The following is a 6,000-nucleotide window of genomic DNA, read 5'->3' on the forward strand; positions in this document are numbered from 1 at the left end:
ACTTGACAAACTCCGCCAGCGCCCTTATCATGAAACTGAAGCTATTGTATTTGCTTTCGCCAATCTGCAGATTAAAAGGTAAGGATTACTTAATGTATCGGCGTCTTATGTTCAATTTTTTGCAGTATATAGATACTGTATGTCTTTACAAAACTTCATCTACATCTAGATTTTTATCTAAATAAGCTGAACGCGCTTATAAAGCGTTACAAGACATCAAAAAATGCCAATACTCGACAGAGATAGTAAAAGACTAGCTAACTCGGGGATTCTTTGTCTTTTTTTCTGCTTAGTAAATTTCTTAAACATTTGCAGCGTAGATTAGTTGCAATTAAAAGCAGCTGAATCTCGCTTATCAAGCGTTTAAAACATAAAAAACGCCAATATTTTAAAGCGGATAATAACCACGGGGCTTCTTTTGCCTTTTTTTTCGTTTGGTAAATTTCTTAATGTTTATGGCTAAGCGACAGCCGTCATTCCGCTGCTTGTTAGCGGCCAAGAGATACCGTGACGGTTCGCGGCAGTATGACGATAAGACACAAAGCCTAATGGAAAAAACTGCGAACGCCAGTGAAAAACATAGCAATTTTATTTTCATTTGCAGCTTTTATCACATCTTGATCTTTCAGCGAGCCGCCGGGCTGAATTATAGCTGTAATTCCATGTTTTGCACTTTCTACTATGCTATCTGGGAATGGAAAAAATGCATCTGAAGCAAGCACTGCACCTTTACATTTTTCACCTGCTTTTTTCACTGCAATGTTCACACTATCTATTCTGCTTGTTTGCCCTGCGCCGATGCCAATAGCACAACCATCTTTTGCTATAACTATTGCGTTGGATTTCACATGCTTACATATTTTCCAGGCAAAAATAAGATCTTCCTTTCCTTTTTTTGTTGTAGTGCATTCTGTTACTTGTTCTGCTTTTATCTTGTGATCATTATTTTCTTGCACCAAAAACCCACCAATAACATTTTTAGTTTGGTATTTCACATTTTGTTGAAAAGATTTATGAATAATCACTCTTAAATTTTTCTTTCTTTGCAAAATTTTTAGTGCCTCATTGTTTACTGATGGTGCTATCACAACTTCTAAAAATATCTCGTTTAATTTTTCCGCTAGCTTTAAATCTATTTCCCGGTTTAAGGCAACTATACCACCAAAACTGCTTACTTCATCGCACGATAGAGCTTTTTCATATGCCTCCAAAGCATTATTACCAATAGCAGCGCCACATGGGTTATTATGCTTGATTATCACTGCTGCAGGTTCTTCGAATTCAGAAGTTATGTTAAGTGCGGATTCTATATCTACTATATTATTATAACTCAACTCTTTTCCATGTATTTTTTCCAACGGATATTTGGTAAATTGATTACTATAAAATGCAGCTTTTTGATGGGGATTTTCACCATACCTGAGTTCTTGTACTTTATGCCCGTATAGAGCAAAAAACTCTGGCAACTCATTATTTTTACTCTGGGATAAAAACCAACTGTGAATATTAGAATCGTAGTGTGCAGTGAGAGCAAATGCTTTGGTTGCTAAGTGTTTTCTATATTCCAATGTTGTTTTATTGTTATTTTTTATCATCTCAGCTTTTAGTGCTTCGTAGTCTTGAATGCTAGAAATAACTGAAGTAAAACGAAAGTTTTTTGCTGCAGCTCTAATTAACGCCACTCCGCCGATATCAATTTGTTCTATAATTTGCTCTTCATTTGAGCCGCTATTTACTGTCTCCCAAAATGGGTATAGGTTAGTTATAAGCAGGTCTATTGGCTTAATACCTAGATTTTGTATTTCCGTTTTGTGTTTTTCTCTATTGCAAAGTATTCCTCCATGAATTTTAGGGTGTAAAGTTTTTACTCTACCACCAAGTATCTCTGGAAATTGTGTGTAATCTGAGACCTCTTGTGTTTTTATTCCTGCACTAGATAGCGTTTTATAAGTATTTCCCGTTGAAAGAATTTCTATTTGTTGCTGCGTTAAAAACGATGCAAGATCAATTATATTCGTTTTATCGTATACTGATATTAAAGCTCTTTTTATTTTCATTTTTATATGGAAAGTTTTTTAAGATTATATCTAAGAAAAGGAAATTTAGCTATTACATTTCTACACTAATTTAAAGCAGCCTATTCTATAAATTTTTTTACCATGCTTGATTTCAAGCCACGAATAAAATCTTCAATACTGCAAGGATTTCTCCCTTCCATTTGTACAACTTTAGGAATTAAAGTGCCACCTTTTAAACTTATGTGCATATTATCGTTAACAATCTTACCTTGTTCTGAAGCGAGAGCTTCAAAGTCAGCATCAAGTATCCTGATACGTTTATTCTCTATCTTGATAAACGCTTTTGGGTAAAACGCTTTAACCTTTCTATAAGCAACTTCACAGGCATCACTTGCATAAATTTTATAGTCTTCCACTTTGTCAGCGTAACATGCATCGTTATCGTTCTGTTTTAAGGGAAGCTGTTTTTCAATTTCGTTTAGCACTTTCAGCAGTAAATCACTGCCTAGCTTAGATAATTTATCATGCAATGTCTTGTAGTTATCGTTCTTTTCGATAAGAAATTTTTCCTGTTTTAAAATAGGGCCAGAATCTAATCCTTCATCCAGTTGCATAATGCTAACCCCGGTTTCTTGATCTCCTGCTAAAATTGTGTGCTGTATCGGAGCTGCACCGCGCCACCTCGGTAGTAATGAAGGATGAATATTAATACAACCATATTTTGGAATATTCAAAATTTCTCTTGGAAGTATCAATCCATACGCGGCAACAACCGCAACGTCTGGCTTGAAATTTCTAAATTTTTCTTGCTCTGCCGAGAACTTTAGAGAGATAGGAGTACATACCTCTATGTTACTTTCTTCAGCGATAACATGTACTGGAGATTTCATTGGCTTCTGTCCACGCCCCGAAGGTTTTGGAGCCTTGGTGTATACTGCCACCACTTCGCTCTTTGATTTCAGTAACAAGCTCAGAGAATTAACAGCAAATCCTGGTGATCCCATGAAAATAATTCTCATGGTGTTTTTGCTTTAAGAATTCTCCGCTAATTTACCACTTACAGTTTCTACTAATTTGGCAAAATCATCCTTATAATTAACTGCCATCTCAGCAAGAATTTTTCTATTTAAATCAATGCCGGCAAGTGTAAGACCATGCATAAACCTACCATAGGTAAGCCCATGCTCTCTTGCTGCTGCATTAATACGTATTATCCATAAGCTACGGAAATCACGTTTACGGGTTCTTCTGTCTCTATAAGCATATTGCAGTGCTTTTTCAACTCTTTGTAATGCAATTCTATAACAACTTTTTGCGCGCCCTCTATAACCCTTTGCCAGTTTCAATATTTTTTTATGGCGAGCGTGAGTAGTGACTCCACGTTTTACCCGAGCCATTTTATTTTACCTCCATTTTGTTAAATACCGTAAGGCATATGAAGCTTAACTATACGCGAGTCAGATTTACCAAGAATCGTTGTACCGCGCTGATTACGAATATTAGATTTACTTCTCTTTACCATGCCATGCCTTTTGCCTGACTGAGTAGAAATAACTTTACCCTTAGCTGTAAGGTGAAAGCGCTTTTTCACAGAAGATTTGGTTTTTAATTTTATTTTCTTCATATTCCAAATAAATTTACAAGCACTACTATTGAGTTCTTTAATAGTAATTAAGCATTAGTATAAATAATTTTATTAAAGAATCAAATTAAAATTGTATATTAAAGGAGTTTAAAAGTAATTACGCCCAATATGTGTGTTATACCTTCTTTATTCCCAAGTGGCAACAATACTTGCCTCATTTTAACACTTTCACTTTCTTCCTCTTCATTGATTGGGCATTTACTCTCTATTACAGTATCAAGTTTATCAATGACTGCATCTATTTTATATAGTCGCAGAAATGGTGCATCAATTGCATACTTATTATCAATGCGCGTCTTTTTCTCAAAACCATAGAATTCAACGGCCTTTTCTCCTGCATTTTCGCAAATATAACCTTGATCTTTGACTTCAATGATAAAACAATGCTGCCATGACTCCATTATTTCTGCAGTGTCTATTTCATGCCTTTCTGGCCAATCTCTGTCTGATCCTTTTATGTCATTCCAGTGTTGAGTCACCACATTTGCTATTCTTTTTTCTTTGCCTACATAAATTTCCATTCCAATTTCCACATATAAAACACAGATATGAGGTAAATTTATCGTGAATATATTGATTTTTTCTTACCACAAGGTGCATGTCACTAGAAGTTCTGAGATCTAGAGAGTGGTATTGATTTTATTTCCATTACAACTTATTATTTATAGATAACCTCAATAAAAACGATGAAGCTAAACGAAATCAGAGAAAGATTTATAAAATTTTTTGTAAATAATGACCACGAGCAGGTTTCTTCTTCTCCTTTGATTCCAGAACATGACCCAACGCTCATGTTCACAAATGCTGGTATGGTGCAGTTTAAAAATATTTTTACTGGTGCTCAAAAAACTGAAATGAAACGTGCTGTCTCAAGTCAAAAGTGCCTAAGAGCAGGCGGTAAACACAATGATCTTGAAAATGTTGGCTATACAACTCGGCATCACACATTTTTTGAAATGCTCGGAAATTTTAGCTTCGGTGATTACTTTAAGGAAACTGCGATAGAATTTGCGTGGGAATTTATCACTAAAGAGTTATCTCTTGATAAAAACAGACTATCCATAACCGTCTACCATACTGATGATGAGGCGTACGAGATTTGGCGTAAGATAAGTGGCTTTTCAAGTGATAAAATCATAAGAATTACAACGGATGATAACTTTTGGAGTATGGGAAATACTGGTCCGTGCGGTCCATGTTCTGAAATTTTTTATGACCATGGGAGTCCTAATTTACAAGAGGGCGATAGAATTGTTGAAATCTGGAATCTGGTATTCATGGAGTTTAACAAAGATGAAGAAGGTAATTTACACAAATTGCCAAAAAAATGCATCGATACTGGAATGGGCCTTGAAAGAATAGCGGCTGTTATGCAAAACGTCCATGATAACTATGATATTGATCTATTTTCTGCTCTGATAAGTAAATCACAAGAGTACTGTGGAAGAACGGAAAATAAAATAGCGCATAAGATCATAGCAGATCATCTTCGCGCGGCTGCATTTCTCATCGCAGAGGGGGTGCTCCCTGGAAATGAAGGCAGGAATTACGTATTACGCAGATTAATTAGGAGAGCCGCGCGTTATATTCACCTGCTTGGATATAATGATTCCCTACTCCATCGCGTTTTTCCGGTGCTGATAGATAGCACGAGTTCGGCTTATATGGGGGATATTTATCCTGAATTGATCAGAGCTAAAAGCTTAATAGAAACGACGTTAAAATCAGAGGAAGAAAACTTTAAAGACACTTTGATGAAAGGCATTAGTCTATTGGAAAAATTCACTGCAGATTTAAAATCGGGCGATACTTTGCCTGGAGAATCAGCGTTTAAGCTATATGACACCTACGGATTTCCTTTGGATATTACACTTGATATTTTAAAAGAGAAAAAAATAAATTTTGACCAGAAGGGTTTTGATGATGCAATGGGAGAACAAAAAGAGAGAGCACGTGCTAAATGGGCTGGATCTGGTGAAAAATCTGTTGAGCAAGTATGGTTTGATTTGATCGATAAATTTGGCAAAACAAAATTTGTTGGTTATGAGTTCAATGAAGTAAATGATGCGAAAATACTAGCTATAGTTTCCTCTAAAAATGAAGTAATTGATTCTGCAAAGGAGGGAGAAAAGATAACCATTATACTTGATAAAACACCTTTTTATGGCGAGTCAGGTGGACAAGTGGGAGATACTGGCAGTCTGATCAAATCTGATAGAAGTATTATTATAGTCGAGAATACCAATAAGGTTAATGACCTATATTTGCACAGATGCATAGTTAAGTTCGGTTCAATTTGTAAAGGTAACACAGTTGCAGCAAGCATTGACAAGGAAA

The 6,000-nt window shown here is 35.7% G+C and overlaps 1 long non-coding RNA gene across 1 annotated transcript; it reads right to left on the minus strand.

Moving 5' to 3' along the window:
- Window positions 1-3,226: 3,226 nt before the first annotated feature.
- Window positions 3,227-5,513, minus strand: LOC123257885. The gene is made up of 2 exons (XR_006507936.1): window positions 5,256-5,513; window positions 3,227-5,190 (listed from the first exon to the last, which is right to left on the minus strand). It is a non-coding gene; the product is annotated as an uncharacterized LOC123257885 (long non-coding RNA).
- Between the last annotated feature and the right edge of the window lie 487 nt (window positions 5,514-6,000).

This window comes from Drosophila ananassae (assembly GCF_017639315.1).
Source record: "Drosophila ananassae strain 14024-0371.13 chromosome 4 unlocalized genomic scaffold, ASM1763931v2 tig00000073, whole genome shotgun sequence".
NCBI classification, from domain to species: Eukaryota; Metazoa; Arthropoda; class Insecta; order Diptera; family Drosophilidae; genus Drosophila; species Drosophila ananassae.